Genomic DNA, 27,202 nt, shown 5'->3' with positions numbered 1-27,202 from the left:
CCCCGCAGGAAGTGGGCCTAAGCCATTAGTCAAACATCATTAGCGCTGCTGCGGAGGTGGGAGATGCTCCCGCCACCGCTGCTGTGCTGGCTAGCCATGAACTGGCTTCTGGTTGAGTGGTGCTACACCTGTGGAAGTGCACTGACCACCAGGGGCCAGCTCCTGCATTGAGTGTTTGCCCCCTTGTGGTCAGTGTGTGTCATAGTGACCGGTCATTCCTGGTCATTCTGCCGTTAGGGTCAATTTGCATATTACCCTTTTATTATATAGTATAGGTGATGAAATAAGGAGCTTCCTAGACAAAAAAGGCTAAATGAGTTTATCACCACCAAACAAGCACTGCAAGAAATGCTAAAGGGACTGCTATAATGGGAAGAAGAAATAGAGAGAGAAACATAGGCATAAAGAATTAAAATGGCAATAAATAAGTACCTATAAATGATAACCTTAAATGTAAATGGATTAAATGCTCCAATCAAAAGACAGGGTAGTTGAATGGATACAAAAACATGTCCTTTATCCATTTCTAATGCAGATGAGTGGATTAAAAAACTGTGGTACATCTACACAATGGAATACTACACTGCTGTAAAAAAGAAGGAACTTCTACCTTTTGCAACAGCATGGATGGACCTGGAGAGCATTATGCTAAGTGAAATAAGCCAGTCAGAGAAAGATAAATGCCACATGATCTCACTCATTTGTGGAATATAATGAACAACATAAACTGATGAACAAAAACAGAGACAGAAAAGCATTGATGAGACCGTCAAACCTCAGAAGGAAGGGAGGGGTGGGTTGGGGGATGGGAGAGAGATCAACCAAAGGACAAATATGCATGCATATAAGCCTAACCAATGGACACAGACACTAGGAGTGTGAGGGCACAATAGAGGGAGTGGGGGGGGGGGGTCAATGGGGGGGGGGGTAAGGACACATATGTAATACCATATTCAATAAAGAATAAAATAAAAATAATAGTATTAGATACCATAAAACTAAAAATATTCTGGTAAAAATCCTATAATAGGGAAATACTTATATTCCAAACTGTGCATTGGAAATAAGGTGAAAATATTTCCAGACTACAAAGGTGTTAGAATTTATCACATATAGACCTTTGCTAAAAGGACCTCTAAAGTGTATATACTCCAGCAAGTAGTACTGGTTTCAATGGCAAGTGAGGAAAATTTTAAAACACATAAACACATTGGTGAATTAAGATATTAATTGATTTTAAAAGCAGAAATACAAAAAACATGGGATTAGTGACAGCCAGACTAAAATTACACTGAATTATCATATGATCAATGTGAGGGGGAAATACTGAGGGAATGAAAATAATGCTAAGATTTTTTCTTGTTCATGAAGAAGACAGAAATAGTGAATATATTTCACTATATTAGAAAAATATATTGAAGAACATGTGGTAAAAATTTAAGGCAATTATTAAAATAATAGGAATATATAACTGTCCTTTCCAAGACATTCAGTGAAAAAAGGTAACAAAGCAAAATAGGTTAATATAACAGAATGCAGGAATGTGGAAAAGCCACACTCAAGGGGCCAAAAAGCCGCATGTGGCTCGTGGTCCTAGGGCAAAGGAAACTAAGGAGAAAATAAACAAATGGGACTATATGAAATTAAAAACTTCTTCAGAGCAAAAATAACAATCAACAAAATAAAAAGAGAGTCTAACATATTTGCTAATGATTCATCCAATAAGGGTTAATTTCCAAAATATATAGGGAATTCATACAACTTTAAAAAAGGAAGACAAACAATATAATTTAAAAATGGGCAAAGGACCTAAATAGACATTTCTCCAAAGTGGACATACTGAAGGCCAAGAGACATATGAAAACATGTTCAAAGTCACTAATCATCCAAGAGATGCAAATTAAAATGATAATGAGGTATCACCTCACACCTGTTGGAATGGTTATCACGAGTGCTGGCGAGAATATGGAGAAAAAAGAACCCTCGGGCAACTGCTGGTGGAAATGCAGACTGGTGCAGCCACTGTAGAAAACAGTATGGAGTTTCCTCAAAAAATTAAAAATGGAACTCCCATTTGACCCAGTAATCCCACTTCTAGGAATATATCCTAAGAAACTCAAAACACCAATCAGAAAGAATATATGTACCCCTATGTTCATAGCAGTTCTATTTACAATAGCTAAGATCTGGAAACATCCCTCTGAGAATTGTCAGTCTGTTCCATGCTTCTATGTCTCTGGATCTATTTTTTTCATCAATTTATTTTGTTCATTAGAGTCCACATATGAGTGAGATCATGTGATACTTATCTTTCTCTGACTGGCTTATTTCACTTAGCATAATACTCCCCAGGTCCCTTCATGCTATTGGAAATGGTAAGAGTGCTTTCTTTTCACAGCTGTGAAGTATTCCATTGTGTGGATGAACCATAGCTTTTTTACCCACTCATCTGCTGGTGGGCACTTGTGCTGTTTCCAGATCTTAGCTATTGTAAATAGAACTGCTATGAACATAGGGGTACATATATTCTTTCTGATTGGTGTTTTGAGTTTCTTAGGATATATTCCTAGAAGTGGGATTACTGGGTCAAATGGGAGTTCCATTTTTAATTTTTTGAGGAAACTCCATACTGTTTTCTACAGTGGCTGCACCAGTCTGCATTCCCACCAGCAGTGCCCGAGGGTTCCTTTTTCTCCATATTCTCGCCAGCACTCGTGATAACCATTCCAACAGGTGTGAAGTGATACCTCATTGTCATTTTAATTTGCATCTCTTGGATGATTAGTGACTTTGAACATGTTTTCATATGTCTCTTGGCCTTCAGTATGTCCACTTTGGAGAAATGTCTATTTAGGTCCTTTGCCCATTTTTAAATTATATTGTTTGTCTTCCTTTTTTAAAGTTGTATGAATTCCCTATATATTTTGGAAATTAACCCTTTATTGGATGAATCATTAGCAAATATGTTAGACTCTCTTTTTATTTTGTTGATTGTTATTTTTGCTCTGAAGAAGCTTTTTAATTTCATATAGCCCCATTTGTTTATTTTCTCCTTAGTTTCCTATGCCCTAGGACCACGAGCCACATGTGGCTTTTTGGCCCCTTGAGTGTGGCTTTTCCACAAAATACCACGGCCTGGGCGAGTCTATTTTGAGGAAGTGGCGTTAGAAGAAGTTTCAGTTTAACAAATTAGGCTCTCAAAAGAAATTTCCATCGTTGTACTGTTGATATTTGGCTCTATTGACTAATGAGTTTGCCGACCACTGCTCTAGGTGATGTATCAGTGAACATATTGCTATGAAAGATGTCTGAGATTTTGCTGCCTATGGTTACTTCTAAGATTTTTATGGTATCACGACTTGTATTTAATTCTTTTCTCCATTTTGAGTTTATTATTATGAATGATGTAAGTTGGCGGTCTAGTTTCATTTTATTTTACATATACTTACTTGTCCAATTTTCCCAAGGTCATTTATTGAAGAGACTGTCTGTACTCCATTGTATGCTCTTGCCTCCTTTGTCAAATATTAATTGAGCGTAATGTCTTGGGTTGATTTCTGGGTTCTCTGTTCTGTTCCATTGATCTGTATGCCTGTTCTTGTGCCAGTACCAGGCTGTTTGAGTACATTGGGACAAGCCACTTTTGATGCTTGGTTTCAGGTTTGGACAATTGGGTAGATGTCCATTTATTGAGGCAGAACACCAAATAAGGAGAGCAAGACTAGGGACAAGATGTGAGTTTAGTTTTGACAAAGTTAGTCTCTCTCTTCTACTGCTTCTTATTCTCTTTACTTCTACTACAAGCACACATATTTGGCTCTCTTTCTGTGTACACTTTACACAAAGACACAAAGCTTTGCTCACTTTGGGAGTGTTATTTTATCACTGCAGCATAGAGCATAGAGGTAGATCCTAGGATTACTCCGATATGTTTGTCTTAAACAGAATCGATTTCCCTAAGGTCAAAGAATGCTTAATGCAATCAAAGTGTGTTTCCAATGGACACTGGAATCCCAGAAGCGGAACACTGACAAGAAGCTTACATAGGGCCAAAGCCAAGTTCATTTCATTCTCAGTCACTGTAACGAATCCCTTCTAGAACTTCTTTGATGGTGTAGATAAGATTCATAGTTGTCACTGGGACTAGCCAACTGTTCTCTTATGCTGTCTTTTCCTTCCTGCACATAAAATGTTTTTGTGAAAGTAACATATGGGTCTCTAAGTCTGGTTTGTTGATATTTAGTGATGAGTTGTGATGCTAACAGAGCATATTCAGGACCGCATACTTAAAGTAGAAAGCTAGCAAATCAATGATGTTTTGAAGTTACCCATTTGGTAGCAGGCATTGTAGATTTTTTACCTACACAAGTGCCAGTATAATGGTAAAAGCAAGGCCTTGCATTCAGGTGAACTGGGTGCAATCCTGGCCAGCTCTGTATACCTGGGCAGGAAATTTAGTGGCTTATACTCTGCTTCTTTACCTTTAATTAAAAGGGAGATAAAAGCACTTGATCTGTAGATTTGTTGCAAAGATTAAATGAAATATAGGCAAATGTACTTATTTTACCTAATATGTAGTAGGCATTTAACAAACAGCCACCCTCCCCCCCCCCCCCCCCCCGAGCCCTCGTGAACTGTTTTATGATTAAATACTACATTTCCCCAGGACATCCCAGCCAGAAGATAAAAATGGGACCATAACAATGGCATAAATATCTTCACCGTCTTAAGTGGGCCTTACAAGTTCTATTCAAGGATCTTCTCTGAAGTTTCTAGAGTCTCCAGGTAATTTTACACATGCTAATGAGCATAGGGGTCTCAGCTCACACCAAGCTTGTCACATTCTTCTCTGCTTTGGCTATAGGTGACCATTTGCTTCTGTGACTGCTGATCCTGGTGAAGCAAATGCCAAAGGTGCCAAGAATCTTCTGGTGACTCTGGGAAGAATCTGGGAAATCCCCTCCTACCACTGCCAGCTTCCACCTCCTATGGTCAAGGCTAACCATCAGACAGTGCCAATGCCAGGCACTTGGCCCATGTTACCATGACTGCTTTCTCAGTACAGCAGAACCACTTTGTTCTCTTCCCTGATGGAGTGAGCATCTCTTCATATTAAGCTTAATTGTTTTTTTTGTTTGTATGCTTAGCCCATTTCTCCTTGGGGATGCTATCATGAGTCCATAGGGATTGGGCCAGAGGAGAATTTGACTAACTGGAACAATACAGAAAAATCTGCCCTCCTTTCTAACACTGACGCTTTATTATCAGGCCAACATTTTATGTGAGGGCCTCTCTTTTCTGATGGTGAGTTATTTTCAATCTTCCATCCAAGTCAACAGTCTTTCAGATAAGGGGAATATGTCTCATGCTCTAGTTGAGAATCCTGCTCCAGTTTTACATGTAGCTAGGAGAATTCTGAGATTTTTCCTCTTAGTAGAAGGAGGGAGACTAGAAGGAAGAAGGAACAGCATTATGGAATGATAGTTTTAAGTTAGGCCTGAATTTGGATAGTGGTCATGGAAAGACATGGGCAGATGCAAGAGCCTTGATGATAGAACAGACAGATATAACCAGTGAGGTGGAGAAAGAGACCCCGATGGTTCTCATGGATGAACAAATTTTCTGGGAATTTTGGAGAAATTTGATTTGTCTGCACAGTAAAAATTGAAATTCTAGATCCTTAATGGAATTTTAAGGAATTCTTTGCTTTCAGCTATGTTCTCACTTCCCAACCATAAAACTATTTCCTTAAATTCCTCAGTGTCTGCATTGGAGACCCTCTTTACTTTGTTCTTTTCTAAGTACCAGACTAGTGAGTAAGTTGCTATAACTTGTCTGCTTATCTATGTATAATGGTGACATAGCCATGCTAGTCCTTATGAGCCCACTGGTGACCTGGAACCCACTGGTGACAAGGATAGTCTATCTGTTTTGGCACTATTGTCTGTTCTTGGCAAGAGTGGAAGGAAGACCCCCGGGAATCCTGGGGGACTTCCTCTGGGACTGAAGATACATATAGTTCTCAGCATTCAAATATGACTGAATGAGCATTCTTCACATGCCCATGTGAAGGGGCACTGGGAAACAAAAAGTTGATTATGTATCTTCCCCCATGTCCCCTCCCCCCACCACACACACTACTCTATTTTTAGGCTCCAAAGTATTTAACATTTTTTAAGAGAAGTATTTGGCACATTCCTGAAATATTAATCTGAACCTTTAAGTAAGTGTACAAGAGTGGGACCGCTTTGCGCAATTCTTTGAATGGGTCTTCAGCAACCTCTAGATTTATAGATGGCCCCTTCCTCTTCTACATCAGGGTCCTCATGCTGATCCCTGGCCAGTTAGCACTCTTCACAGGGCAACTAACCAGGACTGGCTTTCACAGTCCCCAGGGCTAAGCCTTTCCTTCCCCAGATCCCATATCAGATTTTCATGTTCCGAGAAGTCTGATGACAATAGGTGGCTTAAAATAATAATAATAATAATAATAATAATAATAATAATAATAATCCTACCTAATAAAATAGTAATATGCAAATTGACCGCACCTTCACTACACCCAAGCCACACACCCACCAGCCAAAACCATGCCCACCAGCCAATCAGGGCGAGTATGCAAATTACCCAACAAAGATGGCGGTTATTTGCATACGCTGAGGGAGGGAGGAGTGAAGGCTGAAGACAACTTAGAAGGAAGAGGGAGGAAAAGCCCGGGCGGGGCAGGGCGGGGCGGAACGGGGCGGGCGGCAGTGGCGTGCAGGTGCAGGTGCAGCGGCCGCAAAGGCAGCGGTAGCGGCAGCGCACGTGGCCGCAATGGCCGCTTGCAGGATTCTTCCTGCAAATGGGCTACTAGTAATAATAATAATAATATATGGTTTATTGAGTGCCTAGCATTGTGCTTTTCACATATTATCTCATTCAGTTCTTATAACAATTTTAGGAGACAAGTTTTATTGTCAAACTTGACAAATGAGAGACTAAAATTCAAGAGTACAAGGAAGTTGGCAAAATCATGTGACTTATAAGTGTCAGAAATAGAATAGGACTACAAGACTCCCTCATATGTAACAACATTTTAAATCTCTCAGTTCCAAACAATGCCTTCTGATGGGGTTTGGGCATCAAGGCAAGCCCTCAGAGGCTCTTTGATAAAGGCTTTATTCCAGTGGGGCCCTATTCTCTTAAACATGCTTTTTAATGAAGCAAGCTCTTTGCAAAACTCTCTTTAGCAGAGAAAAACCACATGTCCTAGTTCAAAATGTTTCTTTGAAATCTCATAATCTGTACTTTTTCAGAATATGGGGGCAGGTGAGCTGTTTATCTTTAAACATTTTTAAATACTTTTTTTTTTTCTTAAAAAAAGGCAACAACACCCCCTGCTCCTTACCACTTCTCAATAAAAGTTACTTCATCACATTTTGTTAAAAAAATGAAGTAAAAGTATTTGCCATCTTCAGCTTTTGGGTTTCCTGACTTTGAGTAACTCTGAGTGGTGTTTGTCAAACTCCTTGGTACCTGCATGAGCTCAAAGCCCTTTTACTGGATGGGGCCAGAGCAAAATGGTGAAGTGGCTGCAGTTTGCAAACAAGCAAACTATAGTACGTCTCAGTCCCACTTTTTCTTTCCAGTCTTTCCCCTGACTTTTTTCATTAAAAATAAAATAAAATAAAATGCAAATAACACAAACTTTCCTCTTCCCCTCAACGAAGAAGGGATCTTCAGACACATTTTTGTGTGATTAAAGTAAATGTTATTTTTAATCTCATGGCCTTGGCATTTTCAGATATAGCTTTAAGCTATCAGCTATAATAAGACTTTCTTCTTTGTCTCTGGTTAAAGGAATTTCAGGTTAAGGAGCCTTGGGATTGAAGGAATGGGGGACACCAGGAAGAAGAAATTGGAATAGAAATTGCTTCTCTCCAAAGCAAATATGAAGCTTTAGGAGAAAAAACTTGAAGGTAGCCATTTCTTTACTTATTTTTTTCCTTTGATGGGTTTTGGCAGCACTGCTCTGTCAGATGATACTTATTAAGGCTCATTTTTTCACTCTGCATGACAGGGAAAGAATGAGGTTTGAAGGAAACAGAGCTGTTCCCTGCTCTAGGCTTGTTGATCTGGGCAAGGTCTTAACCACCTAGTGCCCTCAGGGAATGGAGGGATTAGTTCCTGCCACAGTCTGATAAGGGTTTAGAGAATGAAACCAAGTTTCTGAGGTACATTAATTGAACAGTCAAGTGGAAAAGTTTTTAACAAAGACAAATGATTATTCAAACTGAGTGTGGGTTATATGGAGTAGCCTTGATTCAAAACAGTCTCTTAAAAATGGAGCTATTTTCCCCTTTGATTATAAAAATACTTAAATGCAATGCAGAGTGAGTCCTTCCCTCTATTATGTCTTGTCTCCATTTCACAAAGGTATTCAGTAGAGAACTGTGTTAACGTGGCAGTGATCACATGATGGCTTGTTCGGGGTACCACAAAAAGCTTGCAGTATGATGCTGCCCACCCTGTGGTTTCGGCATCAGGAAGATCACACTATGTTTTTGCCTAGGAGTCCCTCTGAATCCTATTTTCTGGCTATGAGTTATATGTTCACGTGAAGCTTCTTATTTCTTTGGACCATGTGAAAAAGCCATTCCACACCATTGCTGTTAAGCCTTTCTTTATGTTCATAAAATTTAGTGAGACCTTAGGGCTCCCATCATACAGGAGACTATTAACCTGAAAACCTGCTATGATCTCCCCTTGTGTTCCATGGTCACAGCTCACTGCTCATCTCTCATCTCCTTCATGTGCTCCATGCCCTGCCCCACAAAGTATGCTGGCCTACAGTCTGATCATACTGCAGCAAGGCCACTGTCAAGTCTTTCCCATTTTCACAGTTTCTAAGCAGCTTCGTGGTGTCTTCAATAAGCCCTTCTGACATGGGAAAGATACTTAGATATTTGAGGAAAACCTTTAACATGAAATGATCTCAGAGGAAGCGAAGATAGGGTAGGAAGTATTTTTTAAAAGACCAAATAGATTCTCAGAGAGATGAGAAGATAGTGATTCCTTGAACAAGAACAGGATACAATAAACATTAATATTAAGAAAATAAGAAGGAGCTGTAGATGTAAAAGTTATGATAGCAGATATTAAAAATTAAACCAAAGGTTTGATAGAAAAGTTGAGTAAATGTCATGGACTGAATTGTGACCTCCCACAAAATTTATAGGATGAGGTTCTAACCCCCAGCACCTCATCATATAGGGCTTTAAAGAGGTAATTAAGTTAAATGAAGATCTCAGGTGTGCTCTAGTCCAATCTGACTGGTGTGCATATAGGGAGAGGAGATTAGACCACACAGAGACCCCAGAGGTCTGCATGTACTGAAGAAGACCATGCGAAGAGGCAGCAAGAGGGCTGCTATCTGCAAGCCATGGAGAGAAGCCTCACAGGAAACGAACCCCACTGACAACTTGACCTTGGACTTCCAGTTCCAGAATTCTGACAAAATAAATTTCTTTTGTTAAAATACCCATTTTGTGGAATTTTGTTATGGTAGCCCTATAAAACTTCCCAGAAAATAGAGTAAACACAACAACAACAACAACAACAACAACAAACAAACAAAAATGAACACACCAAAACAAGAAGATAGAAATCATGAGACAAAAGAAAAAATTAGATAAACAATTCAAGTAGTTCAAGATCTCATAAAGAGAAACCAGACAGATGGAAGGAAGAAAGTATAAAAGAAATAATATACGAATAGAAGATTAAAATGTTTTTTGAGTGCCCAGTATCACAATTAAAACAAGCCATTCACCAAGCCATATCATTGTGAAATTTCAGAAAATTGGGAATAAAGAGAAGATTAAAAAATCTTCCTGAGAGAATGAGAAAGAAAATGAAAAGTCAAAAGTTGATTGCACATACAGTGAAACTGAAACCTGAATGATGTTGGATTTCTAAAGAAGAGAAAGTGTTCCTGAATAATTGTAGGTAAGTAATTTTAAACATTTTATTAATCGAATTTGTTTCTATGACCATATATTAGGAAATGCCAAGGAACTTTTCTATGAATGTAAGAATGACTTGTTCTGTATCTAACCCAAAGTGCTACTCACCATTACCCTTAGTAAGTTGTGCATCACAGAATGCTCAACAGAAGTTCAAGGAAAATAAGAGGATGGACTAAAGGTGTCAGCAGGGTTTGTTGCCACCAAAGAATTATACCATTGTGTTGGTCAGATGACATTTGGATAACAGGATTCTCTTCTAAGCCACAGAACAAAGAGGGACTTTTTTTTTTTTTTTTAAGACGAATAGGAAAGCAAAATAAGCTGGAGTCAGTTATACGAGAAAAGGACGAAGGAACTAAGAATAAAAAACCTGAAAAAAGGAATGTTTTAGTGAGGCCAAGATTTTGGTCTTCAAATCACTGAAGGGTCCTTATATGGAAAAGGGATTAAACCTTTCAATGTGAACCAGAGACCAATGAGTGGAAGCTTCAGGGAGAACTATTTGGTTCAATAGATGTATATTAGTTAATTTAATTTTATTTTTTTAGCTGCTGTAACAAATCATTACAAACTCAGTGCCTGAAAAGACTACTTCCTATCTTACAGTTCTAGAGGAAAAAAGTGTGAAATGGATTCTGCTGGGCTAACGTGAAGGTGTCGGTAGGGCTGCATTTAGAGCATCTATTGGATAATCTATTTCCCGGCCTTTTCTGCCTTCTCCAGGCTGCCATCAGTTATTGGCTCCTGGGACCTTTCTCTATCTTCAAAGGCAGCAGTGTAACAACTTAGAATCTCTGACTCTGACCTCCTTGTTTACCTCTTATAAAGATTGTTGTGGTTATATTTTGCTTATTTTTTCTTTTTTATTGTTGACACTATCACGTATGTCCCCATCCCCACCCCCAAACTTGCCCACCTCCACCCAGCCCCTGTACCCTTTCTGTCTGGCCATCACCACACTGTTGTCTGTGTCTGTGGTTATGCCTGTATGTTCTTCAACTTCTTTCATCCTCCCTCCTTTCTGACAACTGTATCCATGCCTCTATTTCTATTTTGTTCATCAGTTTATTTTGTTCATTAGATTCCACATATAAGTGAGATCATATGGTATTTGTCTTTCTTTGACTAGCTTATTTCACTTAGCATAATAATCTCAAGGTCCATCCATGCTGTTATAAAAGATACGATTTCCTTCTTTTTTACAGCTGTGTACTACTACATTGTGTAAATGCACCACAGCTTTTTTTATCAACTCTTCTACCGATTGGCATTTGGGCTGTTTCCAGATGTTGGCTATTGTAAACAACCCTGATATGAACATAGGAGTGCGTATATCCTTTTGAATTGGTGTTTTCGAATTCTTAGGATATATTACTAGAATTGGAACTACACTGTCAAAAGCAGTCCCTTTATTATTTTTTTGAGAAAACTCCATATAATTGTCTCAAAATAATATAAATACTCACAATACCAGTCTGCATTACTCCCACTGGCACACTAGGGTTCCCTTTTCTCTGCAACCTCACCAACATTTGTTCATTGATTTATTGACGGTAGCCATTCTGGCAGGTTTCAGGTAATATCTCATTGTGGTTTTAATTTGTATTTCTCTGATGATTAGTGAAATTGAGCATCTTTTCATATGTCTGTTGGCCGCCTGTATGTCCTCTTTGGAGAAGTATCTATTCATGTCCTTTATCCATTTTTAAATTGGATTGTCCATCTTCCTGGTGTTGAGTTATATACATTTTTTATGTATTTTAGATTAACCCCTTATCAGATGTGTCATTGGTAAATATGTTCTCCTATACAGTGGGTTCCCTTTGCATTTTGAGGATGATTTCTTTTTCTGTGCAGAAGCTTTTTCATTTGATGTAGTCCCATTTGTTTATTTTTCCCCCTTTGTTTCCCTTGCCCTAGGTGACATAGCAAAAATATTGCTATGAGAGATGTTTGATGCATTACTGCCTATGTTTTCTTCAGGGACTTTTAGGTTTTGTGGTTTACATTTAAGTGTTTTGTCCATTGTGAGCTTATTCTTGTGTATGGTATAAGTTGATGGTCTAGTTTCATTTTTTGCATGTACCTGTCCAATTTTCCCAACACCTTTTATTGAAGAGACTATCTTGACTCCATTGTATGTTCCTGCCTCCTTGGTCAAATATTAATTGATCATATAGCCATGGTTGATTTCTGGGTTCTCTGTTCTGTTCCATTGATCTATATGTCTGTTCTTGTGCCAGTACCAGGCTGTTTGATTACAATACCCTTGTAGTAAAGTTGGATACCAGATATTGTGACCCCTCCAACTTCATTTTTCTTTCTCAAGATTGCAGAGGCTATTAGGGCTCTTTTTTGGTTCCATATTTGTTTTTTTAGTTTCTCTTTCTGGTAAGTTCATTATTGGTGTTTAGAAGTGCCTCTGATTTCTGGATTTTAACTTTGCATCCTGCTAGTTTGCCAAATTCATTTATTAGATCTTATAGCTTTCTGATGGAAACTTTAGGGCTTTCTATGTATAATATCATGTCATCTATGAATAGTGACAGGTTTACTTCCTCCTTTCCAACTTGGATGCCTTTTGTTTCTTCTTGTTTGATTGCTGTGGTTAGGTCTTCTAAGACTATGTTGAATAATAGTGGTGAAGGTGGACATTCCTGACTTGTTCCCGATCTTAAGATTAAATGCTTATAGTTTTTGCCTATTGAGTATGATGTTGGCTGTAGGGTTGTCATATATGACCTTTATTACATTGAGGTATGTTCCCTCTATTCCCACTTTACTGAGAGTTTTTATCATAAATGGGTGCTAAATTTTATCAAATGCTTTTTCTGCATCTATTGATATGGTCATGTGGTTTTATCCTTCATTTTGTTTATATGGTGTATCACATTTATTGATTTGTGAGTATTGTACCAATCTTGCAACCCCAGAATAAATCCTACTCAATCATGGTGTTTGATCTTTCTAATATATTTCTAACTATGATTTGCAAATATTTTTGTTGAGAATTTTAGCATGTATGTTCTTCAGGGTGGCCTATAAGTTTCTTTCTTTGCCATGTCTTTATTCAGTTTTGGAATTAAGATAATCTTGGCCTTGTAAAATTAGTTTGGGAGCTTTTTACTTCTTTAATTTTGTAGAATAGATTGAGAGGGATAAGCATTAGTTCTTCTTTGAATGTTTGGAATAATTCACCTTTGAAGCCATCTGTTCCAGGACTTTTGTTTGCTGGGAGTTTATTATTATTATTATTATTATTATTATTATTATTGTTACTGCCTCAATTTCATTAGTTGTAATAGGTCTATTCAGATTTTCTGATTTTCCTGATTTGTTTTTTAAAGATTGTATGTTTCTAGAAATTAATCCATTTCAACCAGATTGTCCCAGATTGGAGTTTTTTTTGCAATATTTCCTTGCAAGACTTTGTATTTCTTTAGTGATGGTTGTTACTTCTCCTTTTTCATTTCTGATTTTATTTATTTGAACACTCTTTTTTTCTTGGTGAGTCTGGCTAAAGGTTTTTCGAAGAACCAGCTCTTGGTTACATTGATCTTTTTTATTATTATTCTATTTTGTTTATTTTGGCTCTGATCTATATTATTTCCTGCCTTTTACTCATTTTGGGTTTTGTTTCCCTGTCCCCAGTTCCTTTAAGTGTAAAATTAGATGGTTTATTTGAAATTTTCCCTGTTTCCTAAGGTAGGCCTATAATACTATGAATTTCCCTCTTAGGACTGCTTGCCCTGTGTCCCATAGATTTTGAGTTGTGTTCTCATTTTCATTTGTTTCAAGGTACTTTTTGATTTATTCCTTGATTTCATTGTTAAACCATTCATTGTTTAGTAACATGTTATGTAGCCTCCATGACCTGGTGTGTTTTTTAGTTTTTTTTCTCATGGTTGATTTCTAGTTTCATAACATTAAGGTCAGAAAAGATGTTTCATATGATTTCAATCTTCTTAAATTTATTGAGAATTGTATGTGTCCTAACATATAGTCTATCCTAGAAAATGTTCCATGTGTACTTGAATAAAATGAATATTCTGCTGCATTGAGATGAAATAGTCTGAAGATATCAATTTAATATATTTTGATTATTCTGTCATTTAAGACCACTGTTTCTTTGCTGATTTTCTGTTTGGAAGATCTATCCATTGATGTTAATGGCTTGTTAAAATCTACTATGAGCATATTACTGTCAAGGTCTTCCTTTATGTCTATCATGATTTGCTTTACATGTTTATGTTCTCCTATGTTGGGTGCATAAATGTTTACAAGGGTTATATCCTCTTGTTGGATTACTCCCTTTTCACTTTGTAGTGTTCTTTTTGTTATTGTAACCCTTGTTTTAAAGTCTATTTTGTTAGATATAAATATTGCTACTCCAGCTTTTTCTTTTTTCATTTCTATTTGCATGAAATATCTTTTTCCATCTCTTTACTTTTAATCTGTGTGTATCTTTCATTCTGAGGTGGGTCTCTTATAGACAGCATATGTATGGGTCTTGTTTTCTTATCTGTTTAGCTACTTTATGTCTTTTTATTAGAGCATTTAAGGCATTTATATTTAAAGTAATTATTGATGGGTTTATATTTATTGACATAGTATCTTTTTCACTCTGTTTCTTGGTATTTTTTGTTTGTTTGTTTATTTTCTTTTTCTATTTCTATTTCTTAAAGCAGGCCCTTTAAGATTTCTTGTACTAATGGTTAGTGGTAACAAATTCTTTTTTTTTTTTTTTTAATTTCTTTATTGATTAAGGTGTCACATATTTGTCCTCATCCCCCCATTCCCATCCCACACCCCTCCCCTTGGATGCCCCAACCCTCTGTTGAACTTAAGCATTGGTTAGGCTCATATGCATGCACACAAGACCTTTGGTTGATCTCTCCCCCCTCCCCCCACCCTCCCCTATCCTCCCTCTGAGGCCCGATAGTCCGATCGATGCCTCCTTGTTTCTGGTTCTGTTCTTGTTCATCAGTCTATGTTGTTCATCATTTCCCCTAGATGAGCGAAATCATGTGTCACTATAGATATACTTATAAGAATTGAATGTGCGACGAGCAATAATAGTTATGCTGACAGGCAAATGAATCAGTCTGTAGTGAGTTTCTTTCTGGACCAACAGTTCTTTTGAGACCCAATATCAATGTCCACCGGTTCCCTATGAGTACATGTCGGCACTGACCCCTCAGCTCTGGATGGTGGACACATGGTGGTAATGCAGGTCCGACTCCCTCTGGTTTGGTCTCGGCTGGACCCAGGGGCACTGCTTCACCCGGATCCAGGGGCCCACGGCCTCACCTGGACCCGGGGCCAGGCTCACCCGGATCCAGGGGCCCGCGGCCACGCCCGGTCCCGGGGCCCAGAGCTCACCCGGCTCCGGGGGCCCGCGGCCTCGCCCGGACCCGGGGCCCAGGGCTCACCCGGCTCCGGGGGCCCGCGGCCTCGCCCGGACCCGGGGCCCAGGGCTCACCCGGCTCCGGGGGCCCGCGGCCTCGCCCGGACCCGGGGCCCAGGGCTCACCCGGCTCCGGGGGCCCGCGGCCTCGCCCGGACCCGGGGCCCAGGGCTCACCCGGCTCCAGGGGCCCGCGGCCTCGCCCGGACCCGGGGCCCAGGGCTCACCCGGCTCCAGGGGCCCGCGGCCTCGCCCGGACCCGGGGCCCAGGGCTCACCCGGCTCCAGGGGCCCGCGGCCTCGCCCGGACCCGGGGCCCAGGGCTCACCCGGCTCCAGGGGCCCGCGGCCTCGCCCGGACCCGGGGCCCAGGGCTCACCCGGCTCCAGGGGCCCGCGGCCTCGCCCGGACCCGGGGCCCAGGGCTCACCCGGCTCCAGGGGCCCGCGTCCTCGCCCGGACCCGGGGCCCAGGGCTCACCCGGCTCCAGGGGCCCGCGTCCTCGCCCGGACCCGGGGCCCAGGGCTCACCCGGCTCCAGGGGCCCGCGGCCTCGCCCGGACCCGGGGCCCAGGGCTCACCCGGCTCCAGGGGCCCGCGGCCTCGCCCGGACCCGGGGCCCAGGGCTCACCCGGCTCCAGGGGCCCGCGGCCTCGCCCGGACCCGGGGCCCAGGGCTCACCCGGCTCCAGGGGCGCGCGGCCTCGCCCGGACCCGGGGCCCAGGGCTCACCCGGCTCCAGGGGCGCGCGGCCTCGCCCGGACCCAGGATTCAGCCTCACCCGGACCCAGGGGCGCACGGTCTCGCCCAGACCCAGGATTTAGCCTCACCCGGACCCAGGGGCGCATGGCCTCGCCCGGACCCAGGGGCCCGCGGCCTCGCCCGGTCCCGGGGCCCAGGGCTCACCCGGCTCCAGGGGCCCGCGGCCTCGCCCGGACCCGGGGCCCAGGGCTCACCCGGCTCCAGGGGCCCGCGGCCTCGCCCGGACCCGGGGCCCAGGGCTCACCCGGCTCCAGGGGCCCGCGGCCTCGCCCGGACCCGGGGCCCAGGGCTCACCCGGCTCCAGGGGCCCGCGGCCTCGCCCGGACCCGGGGCCCAGGGCTCACCCGGCTCCAGGGGCCCGCGGCCTCGCCCGGACCCGGGGCCCAGGGCTCACCCGGCTCCAGGGGCCCGCGGCCTCGCCCGGACCCGGGGCCCAGGGCTCACCCGGCTCCAGGGGCCCGCGGCCTCGCCCGGACCCGGGGCCCAGGGCTCACCCGGCTCCAGGGGCGCGCGGCCTCGCCCGGACCCGGGGCCCAGGGCTCACCCGGCTCCAGGGGCGCACGGCCTCGCCCGGACCCAGGATTCAGCCTCACCCGGACCCAGGGGCGCACGGTCTCGCCCAGACCCAGGATTTAGCCTCACCCGGACCCAGGGGCTCATGGCCTCGCCCGTACCCAGGGGCCCGCGGCCTCGCCCGGTCCCGGGGCCCAGGGCTCACCCGGATCCAGGGGCCCGTGGCCTCGCCCGGACCCGGGGCCCAGGGCTCACCCGGCTCCAGGGGCGCATGGCCTCGCCCGGACCCAGGGGCACGTGGCCTCACCCGGACCCGGGGCCCAGCCTCACCCTGACCCAGTTCCCAGCCTCACCCAGACCCAGGGGCACGCGGCTTCACCCGGATCCAGGACCCAGCGGGGTTTCGTCTTCTTGATCCCATTTCCTGTTGTTCCATTCCATCTCAGTAATTCCTTCGGCCATTTTCTCAGAGCTCCAGGGCAGCCGCCGCAGAACTCGTTGGGCGGCGGGCTCGGCGTAGCTCCGGTGTGCCCGGTGCGCGGCGGCGGGCTGGTCCGGGGTGGCTGCGTCGGCCCTTGGGTCTGCAGCGGTGGCCAGTCACCGAGCGTGCGCACCTGGCCGCTTCCGGGGCGTTGAGATTCTTGAAGGACTCGGAGGTCAGCAAGCGCGGAGTCTCCCACCCCATGACTCCCAGGGGCTTGTCTGTCCGTGCTCGGCAGCGAGTGGGGCCTTCCCCTCAGCCGGAGACCGCTGGGGGAACTGCGCCGAGCACGTTCCAGGCCGCCACTGTGTCGTCTGAGCCGTAGTTCTTAAAGTGTGATCTTTGGGTCGCCGGCATCAGCATCATCCCTAGTACCCCTCTCTTTTATTCTAGTTGTAGAGCGTCTGCTCAGTCAGCCCTCCGGTGGTTCTGGATGGTGTCTGCTCCGCTCTCCCGTCGTAGACTCAAAATTGTTGTGGTAGGCAGCAATCAGGCTTCCGCCCTATGCCTCCATCTTGGTCTTCCTTTGTATAGTTAAGTCTTGATTGTTGTTGGTGTCGCTGGGAGGATTTGTCCTCCAGGCCGATTGGCTGTGCGGATCCTCTGTGACTATAAAGGAAGAGTTGCTGTGTAGGAGACAGATTTATGGGCCGGGGCTTGGTGCAGCAAGGCTTTGGCGCTCACTGAGTCTGCCTCTAGAATGTGTCCTTTATGTGAGTGGTTGAAATCTGGTGTCATCTCATACCGATCACTAGATGCCCTCGTTTCTGGGTCTCCAATGGTGTGTAGGTCAGCTACTACCTGAGACCACTCAGCAGGACTTACGGCAAAAACTGCAGTTTCCTCCTCCTGTCTGAGCGTCCCTAGAGCAGTCCGACTAGAACCGCAGTTTATCTGGTCAAGCTGCCATAGGGCAGGCCACCCACATGCAAAAGCCGTTGCTTGGAGCCCAGGTGTGCCTGTAAGACGTGCGGGGCGGAGCTGCAAAATGAGCTGGGCGGGTCCCAGGGCGGGGCGAGTCTCAGGGCGGGGCGGGGCCTCAGGGCGCCACCAGACCATGGCGAGGCGAACCGCTCTGGCTGCAAGTCCGCTCCTTCTGCCCTCCACGCTTCCAAGCCCCCTCGCTCCGCACTCCAATGCAGCAAACACTGATTGCTGGGCGCGCCTCCGCAAGGAAGTCACTCCCACTCTCCGATCCGAAGGCCGAGAGTCGCGCCTCTCCCCGCAGGCGTCTGGGGCGCTAATCTCCCCTAGGTTTGGAACAAAAGCCACAAGTCCCTTCCCCCGACCCACGCGCCTCCGCACCTCAGCTCCTCCAGAGTTTGCTCTTTCCTCTTCTCTCTTAGCTGTAAATCCACCATTCAGCCTGCTCTCCTGTGGTTCTGGGTGGCAGACGCTCTGTGCGCGCAAAGTTCCTTTGTTTAACCTTGAAGTTGTTGTGCGCGAAATTACCTTGCTCGACTCTGCTGCCCTCCCGGTTCTCCTCTCCCAAAATGGCCAGAGGACCCGAGTGTAAGACAGGAAGTCCTAAGAATCCTCCAAGTCGGTGTTGGCGGTCTCCGGGGCCCCGAGGATCTCAGTGGGGAGCTCGGTCGGGTCGGTGACGCGGGTGGGCCCGTCTCGCAGAAAGATGGTCTCTTCCTTCACCGAGAGCCGCTGCGCCGAGTCCGCGGCTGCCGCCACAGCAGTTGCCGCGGCGCCCACGAGCCCATGGCCCCGGCTGCGGTGCTGGCTGAGAGGAGCCGCTGCCCGGTCTGGGGAGACGCGAGCAGGAGTCGCCGCGCTTGCCAGTCCATCTTTTAGTTTTTTTTTCGGAACTGCCATGCGAGGCAACAGATCAGCCGTTCACCTCCGCCGCCATCTTTTTTTCATCCCCAAGCTCAGCAACAAATTCTTTTAGGTTTTCATTTTCTGAGAAACCCTTGATTTCTCCTTTAATTTTTATTTTATTTTATGAAAAACTGGAAACATATTTATTTATTTATTTATTTAAGGTTTTTCTAAAGTAAATCTTTATTGTTCAGATTATCACAATTGTTCCTCTTTTTCACCCCATAGCTCCCCTCCACCCAGTTCCTACCCTACCCTCTGCTCTTACCCACCCCGTCCTCATCCATAGGTGTACGATTTTTGTCCAGTCTCTTCCCACACCTCCACACCCCTTTCCCCTCAAGAATTGTCAGTCCACTCCCTTTTTATGCCCCTGATTCTATTATATTCACCAGATTATTCTATTGATCAGATTTTTTTATTCACTTGATTTTTAGATTCACTTGTTGATAGACATGTATTTGTTGTTCATAATTTTTATCTTTACCTTTTTCTTCTTCCTCCTCTTCTTAAAGAATACCATTCAGCATTTCATATAATACTGGTTTGGTGTTGATGAACTTCTTTAGCTTTTTCTTATCTGTGAAGCTCTTTGTCTGCCCTTCAATTCTGAATGATAGCTTTGCTGGGTAGAGTAACCTTGGTTGTAGGTTCTTGCTATTCATCACTTTGAATATTTCTTGCCACTCCCATCTGGCTTTCATAGTTTCTGTTGAGAAATCAGCTGACAATTTTATGCATGCTCCCTTGTAGGAAACTAACTGTTTTTCTCTTGCTGCTTTTAATATTCTCTCTTTGTTTTTTGCTCTTGGCATTTTAATTATGATGTGTCTTGGTGTGGTCTTCTTTAGATTCCTTTTGTTTGGGGTTCTCTGTGCTTCCTGGACTTGTAAGTCTATTTCTTTCACCAGGTGGGGGAAGTTTTCTGTCATTATTTCTTCAAATAGGTTTTCAGTATCTTGTTCTCTCTCTTCTTCTGGCACCCTCATAATTCAAATGTTGGTATATTTTAAGTTGTCCCAGAGGCTCCTTACACTATCTTTATATTTAAGGATTCTTTTTTCTTATTGCTTTTTTGGTTGGGTGTTTTTTGCTTCTTTGTATTTCAAATCTTTGACTTGATTCTTGCGATCCTCTAGTCTGCTGTTGGATCTCTGTATATTATTTTTTATTTCAGTCAGTGTATGCTTAATTTCTAGTTGGTCCTTTTTCATATCCTTGAGGGTCTCACTAAATTTATTTGGCTTTTCTAGAAAATTCTTGAAAAACCTTAAAACCGTGGTTTTGAACTCTATATCCAGTCATTTGCTCTCCTCCATTTCTTTCATTTGTGACCTGTTTCTTTGTCTCCGCATTTTGGCTGCTTCCCTGTGTTGATAAAGTGGCTTTGTGTGCTAGGTGTCTTATAGGGCCCAGTGGCTCAGCCTCCCCAGTTACCTGAGGTGGACACTCTTGGTGCACCCCTTTGTGGGCTCTGTGCACAGTCTTGTTGTAGTTAAGCCTTGATTGTTGTTGGTATCACTGGGAGGAATTGACCTCCAGGCCAATTGGCTGTGAGGATCAGTTGTGTCTACGATGGGAGAACTTCTGTGCTGGAGACAACCATATGAGACAAGACTTGCAAAAGCCTCTGTGCTCAGCTTGGATGGGGCAGAGTCTCAGGGCGGAGCAGACAGGAATGCTTTCCCATCAGCCCTGCCCTAAGAGGCCCCTGGGTCTCAGTGTCCCGTGGTAATCGCTGCAAGCACCTCTGAGAGAAAGCCGTCCTCGAGTTTCGCCCGCTGTCAGACAGTCCAGTTCCTCCCCAAATGAGTCTGGGTCCCCAAAGTCTCGCCTGGAACTGGAGTTCAGAGCAGTTGGGAGCTTTTGTCTCCCTCCCAATTGAGAAAGCCAGCTGTGTACTCAGTTGCCAGCCCTCTCCGCGTGCATGCCTCTGTATTTCTGCCTTCTGCAGCTCCTCTGAGTCTCAGTGTGCTTTTCTCTTTCTTTCTAGTTGTAGAATTTCCACTCAGCCAGCCTTCCTGTGGTTCTGGATTATGTCTGTTTTGTCTTTTAGTTGTAGTTTTGAAATTGTTGTGAGAGGCAGCAGTTTAGGTGTTTACCTATGCCGCTATCTTGGTTTCTCTCTTCTTTAATTTTTAATGATAGCCTTGCTGGGTAAAGTAGTTTTGGTTGTAGATCCTTGCTTTTCATCACTTTGCATATTTTATGCCAATCCCTTCTGGCCTGAAATGTTTTTATTGCAAGATCAACTGACAGGCTTATGAGAGCTCTCTTGTAGGAAATTAACTGATTTTCTCTTGCTGCCTTTAAGATTCTCTCTTTGTCTTTAACCTTAGCCATTTTAATTATGATGTGTTTTGGTGTGGACCTCTTCAGGTTCATCTTGTTTGGGACTCTTTGTGCTTCCTGACCTTGTGTCTCTTTTTACTTTACCAGTTTAAAAAAGTTTTTAGTTATTATTTCTTCAAACGTGTTTTCTATCCCTTGTTCACTTTTTTCTTCTTCTGATACTCCTATGATGCAGATGTCACACTTCATATTGCCCCAAAATTCCCTTAAATTGTCTGTCTTCTTCTTCTTCTTCCTCTTCTTCTTCTTCTTCTTCTTCTTCTTCTTCTTCTTCTTCTTCTTCTTGTTCTTCTTGCTGCTCTGACTGTTTTTTCTACCTTGTCTTCTAAATTGCTGATTTGATCCTCTACTTCATCCAACCTACTTTCTATTCCTTCCAGTGTATTCTTTTTTTTCTCTAGTGTATTCTTGATGTCAGATATGGTATTTCTTAATTTCCAACTTGTTCTCTTTCATGGTTTCTATGTCCTTTTTAATGCTGTTGTATTTCTCACTAATTTTATTTTTTAGCATCATTATAACCATTACTTAGTACTTTATATCGAATAAATTGCTTGCCTCCATTTTATTTAGCCTCTTTCCTGGAGATTCCTCCTGTTCTTTCATTTGGGCCTGTTTCTTTATCCCCCTATTTTGGATGTCTCTTTGTGTTTGTTTTTAAGTATTAGATAGATCTTTCTGACTCCTAGTCTTCATGGGGTAGCCTTATGTAGTTGGTCTCCTATAGGAGCCAGTGATGCACTCTTCTTGATCTCCTGAGTTGGATTCTCCAGGAATGTCCCTTGTGTGGGTTTTGTAGGCCCTCATGTTATAACTGGGTTTTGGTTGCTGTTGGCCAATTCATTTGTGGGATTGCTCCTCAGGCTCCTTGACTCTGAGGTTTAACCTAAACAATGGTGTGTGAGCTGCTATGCAGGGGCTGACAAAAAAAATAGGAAAAGAAAGAAGAAAAGAAGAAGCCTTGGCCAGTGTGGCTCAGTTTGTTGGATCATCATCACATATAACAAAAGGTGATGGGTTCAATTTCTAGTCAGGACACATATCCAGGTTGTGGGTTTGATTCCTGGTTTGGGTGTGTACAGGAGGCAATTGATCTATGTTTTTCTCTTACATCATTGTTTTTCTCTTTCTCTCTCTCTCCCTCTCTCTAAAAATCAATTAAAATAAAATTTAAAAAGAAAAAGCACACCAACTAGACTAGGACAAAAGGGATAAAGAGTGAACAAGAAAAATATAGAATAAGAGAAGAAAATAATAATAAAAGAAGTAAAAAAAGAAAAAAAATAGAAAAGAATAAAGAAAAAAAGTATATCAAAGAAATAAAAATTGCCTCAGCAGAGTTTAGTGCCTGCTGTAGTCTCCTTTTGGATATGCTGTTTGTGAAGTTTGTTGGACCCTGCTCTGATGTAGTTTGTATCTGACAGATTAGTGTGTTGTTTCTGGGCCTCTTGGAAGCCAATGTCAGATGCTGTTTGTGCCTGGCCCTAGGCAACCTGTTTGAAGCTACAATTGATCTATAGTTTGTGTCTGCCTCTGCTCCGCTTGGCTGCACTTGGGAAGGGCCAAGCTGCACTCCAAGGCTGGCTTTTACCAGCACCAGGCCTGGGGGTCAGGTCAGCAAACATCCCAAAGCAACCCAGGCTCTACCTCCACCTGCCTCCCCCTGGTGGTTGCCTATTCAACTCAGTCACTGAAAATGCTCAGTCACTGAAAGAGCCTCTGGCAGAACTGGGTAGACGGGGCTAGTAGATCTGTGAGGAGAAGGTGCCATTCTGATTTCAGGGAAGGTGGTCCTCTGCCTCAGAGCCACACAGCTGAGTCTGTCCTGGATTTTGCCCTGACCTTAGCAGGGTGGAACCCTTAGTAGTCAGGCCTGTGTGGCCTCCAGAGCTCCTGGAAGCTGGGAGGGTGTTTCTGTCAGATCTCCTGTTAGGGCAGTGGTTCTCAACCTTTCTAATGCCGTGACCCTTTAATACAGTTTCTCATGTTGTGGTGACCCCAACCATAAAATTATTTTTGTTGCTACTTCATAACTGTAACTTTGCTACTGTTATAAATCGTAATGTAAATATCTGTGTTTTCCGATGATCTTAGGCAACCCTGCTAGCGGTTCTCACAGGTGAGTTCTTCTGCTGGGGCAAGAATGACCACCCCTCTTCCTCCATTAACAAAGGGCATAGCCAGTGTCTTTAATAATGTATTAATTATAAAGATCAAGACAGTATATTCCATTGGTTAGATGTTCTATCATATCAAATCATCAAGCAGTATATTCCATTGGTCAGTTTTAATGATCAGAAAGTCTTTTTAAACAGCTTTCCTTAGAAATGCAACCCATTGACTTCGTGTGTGTGTGTGTGTGTGTGTGTGTGTGTGTGTGTGTGTGTGTGTGTGTTTTGCAATCGCTTTATTATTTTTAAAAAGCATGACTGGCACATTTTTTACAATTAAGACCAGTGGATGCTGGACACTCACAAAAGAAAAAAAATATATATCGTTTCGGTCACAGCTGTCAGGCAGACATTACATTTTTTCACAGGGATGACGACGGAGACACCAACACGCTGCGCTACAGCACACCCCCCCACAGCACTGTTGCCTGGATGACAATCTCCGGGTTCTCGATGACCCTTTTGCTGGACCATCCTCAGCTCAAGTTGGGCCGGGCTGGGCTTCCACCCTGCTCCAGCCTGGGCTTCCGCACACTTGCTGGTCCGCTGCAGAATGTGGTGCATGGCTGACACGGTCTTCTCACAGGCCACCTTGAGATTATTGGGGTGCCTGTGTGTCCACACCAGGAGCATGGTGGCAAACAAGTCCCCGGTGCCCACAAAGACGTCACCCACCTTGCGAATGTCCATGCAGATGCGCTCCATCGCCACGGAGCCATCAGGGTGCCGGATCCTCTGGCTCCCCAGCACAATCAGGTAGTCACCGCCCTGCGGGGAAGGGAGGTCGAGCTGGTGATGACCACGGTGTCTGGGCCCATCAAGTGCAGCACGTCCATCACCGCTCAGGCTTCTTCCTGGCTGTGGATCTTTCTCCCAGTCAGCAACTCAGCCTCGAACTGGTTGGGTGTTAGAATGTCTGCAACCGGCACAACCTTTTCTTTGTAAACAGCAAGGAGGTCCTCTGGAACGTACGTGGAGCCTTCGCCTTCCCACTTGTCACCGTACACCAGCCGCGAGTTCTGCTGCTTCAGCTCCGCACGATGTCCATCGCCATGGCCATGAAGGACTTGTCCCTCGTGTACCCATGAGCACGCAGTCATCTTTATTCACGTTGTTCAGCTTCAGACCTTCGTACACCTCCTGGAGCTCGTCTGCGTTCAGCATCTGACCCTTCCAGTGTGCGTAGCCTGTGTGGTTTGAAAACTGGACAGAGTTCACAGCCTCCATCTCAAACCCCAAAACCTGCAGCGGGAATGTGGATGCCCAGTTTCCCACGTAGCCTCGGACAATGTGGCTCTTGATGGAGAGCGCCCGGCATTCCTCCTCCATGCCAGCCTGCAGGGTTGGCGCTGGGCCGTGCGCTTCGGCCTCTCCCTGCTCGAGGGGCTCGGGCTCCCCTCTGGTTCGGGCTCTCAACGCATTGGCTTTAAGAAGCCCCAGAGATCAAGTTCAACCCCGCTTTCAGAAGACAGCCTTTCAGATATATAAGGAGACCTGTCATATCCTCTAAGTCTATTCTTTAGTCTAATTATCTTTTACTTCTTTAAATAGGCTGAAGTGCATATACATTTATTTTATTATACTAAATTCTGGACATTACATTTATTTTCAACTTAATCTCATTGGTTAAATTAATTGGTTAAATTTAATCTCTTTGGTTCATTGCTCTGGCCAAGAATATATTTTTTAAAAAGTTATTCATTTTAGTTTATAGATCTCATGAACAAAACACTTATAGTTGAATGGGGCATTGTTATTTGTTAGGATTTATTCTTGTTTTGGGTGGAAAGTTTTACTAAATGATGTTTGAGATAACCCGTTCAGCAAATTTCATTGAGTATTGCTAGGGTAAGCAATTTGGTGAAATATAAAGGAATAGCCTTAGCTTTCAAGTAGCAGTTCTGATATACTGGGATACTGTGCTTTGTCTATTTGTCAGGCTGATCATGGGACCAAACTAATTTGTGATCAGTAATGTACACAAGAGGATGATTTCCATTGCTGAAACCCAAGAGAGCTGAACTCTGTTAGTTGGTTTATTCTTACATTACTCAAAATGTGAGGGGAAGTAGGAAGCATATTTGTTTATTCTAGAGAATTCCATCTCTGAGACACATCTTCAAGTTGCTCAAAAGTGAAGATTGGACTAAGGCATAAGGATACTAGGCCATCAATGGTATGATACTTAATCGAATATGGTTTTCACATTAATCTGTTCCTGCTATTGAATGATCTGTTATTTATGACTAGAGGCCTGGTGCATAGATTTGTGCACCGGTGGGGTCCCTCAGCCTGGCCTGCGGGGATCAGGCCGAAACTGGCTCTCCGACATCCCCCAAGAGGTCTAAGGGGTCCTGGATTGCAAGAGGGCGCAGGCCAGGCCAGGCTGAGGGACCTCACTTGTGCACAATCGGGGCCAGGGAGGGACCATAGGAGGGCTCCAGGGCATGTCACGCCCATCTCGCCCAGTCCCCCAGCAGCAAGCTAACCTACTGGTTGGAGCGTCTACCCCCTAGTGATCAGTGCACATTATAGCGACTGGTCAAACGGTCTAACAGTCAGACACTTAGCATATTAGGCTTTTATTATATAGGATTTATTCCTTTATGCTCAGCACTGCCCACTCTCAGTAACCTTTTTTGAATTCAGCTCCACCCCCAGCAAATCTCTCAGTTTGAATTAATTAATATGTTTATTTTTCTTGTTTGTTTAGCAATTTCATTTTCTTTTATTTTTCAATTACTATTGACATTCAACATTATTTCATATAAGTTTCAGGTGTACAGCATTGTGGTTAGACATTTACATAATTTTCAAAGTGTAGTACCCATATGGCAACATTCACAGTTATTACAATATTATTGTCCATTTTCCATATGCTGTAGTTCATATCCCTGTGACTATTTGTGACTACAGACTTTTACTTCTTAATCCCCTTGCCTTTTTCAACCAGCCTCCAACCACCCATCTCATCTGGAAAACATCAGTTTGTTCTTGGTACCTATGAGTCTGTTTCTGTTTTGTTTGTTCATTTATTTTCTTTAGATTCCACATATAAATGAAATCATATGGTATTTATCTTTCTCTGTTTGACATTTCACTTAGCACAATACCCTCTAGGTCCATCCATGTTGTCACAAATGGTAAAATTTTATTCTTTTTTTATGGCTGAGTAATATTCCATTGTGTATATGTACCATATCTTCTTTATCCAATTGTCCTTTGGTGAGCACTTAGGTTGCTTCATATCTTGTTTATTGTAAACAATGCTGGTTCCATGTGCACTTGAAAAAGAATGTATATTCTACTGCTTTGAGGTGAAAAGCTCTAAAATATCAATTAAATCCACTGGATCTAATGTGTCCTTTAGGCCACTGTTTCCTTGTTGATTTTCTGTCTGAAAGATCTACCTATTGGTTACAATGGGGTGTTAAAGTTCATAACTATGACTGTATTACTGTTGATCTCTCCTTTATGTCTGTCAGTATCTGCTTTATATATTTAGGTGCTCCTATGTTGGGTGCATAAATGTTTACAAAGGTTGTATATCCTCTTGTTGGATTGATCCCTTTATTATTATAAAATGTTCTTCTTTGTCTCTTGTTTTAGCCTTTGTTTCAAAGTCTATTTTGTCTGGTATACATATTGCTACCCCAGCTTTTTGTTTGTTTGTTTCCATTTAC

General features: G+C 43.6%; 1 pseudogene across 1 annotated transcript; it reads right to left on the bottom strand.

Moving 5' to 3' along the window:
- Positions 1-23,917: 23,917 nt before the first annotated feature.
- LOC307096737 (pyridoxal kinase-like) lies at positions 23,918-24,848 on the bottom strand (annotated as a pseudogene). Its single transcript has one exon. The product of its transcript is annotated as a pyridoxal kinase-like (transcript).
- Between the last annotated feature and the right edge of the window lie 2,354 nt (positions 24,849-27,202).

Source organism: Cnephaeus nilssonii (genome assembly GCF_951640355.1).
Source record: "Cnephaeus nilssonii genome assembly, chromosome: 3".
Lineage (NCBI taxonomy): Eukaryota > Metazoa > Chordata > Mammalia > Chiroptera > Vespertilionidae > Cnephaeus > Cnephaeus nilssonii.
The sequence above is the reverse complement of the archived record's forward strand: the minus strand, read 5'-3'. Positions and strand labels throughout refer to the sequence as shown.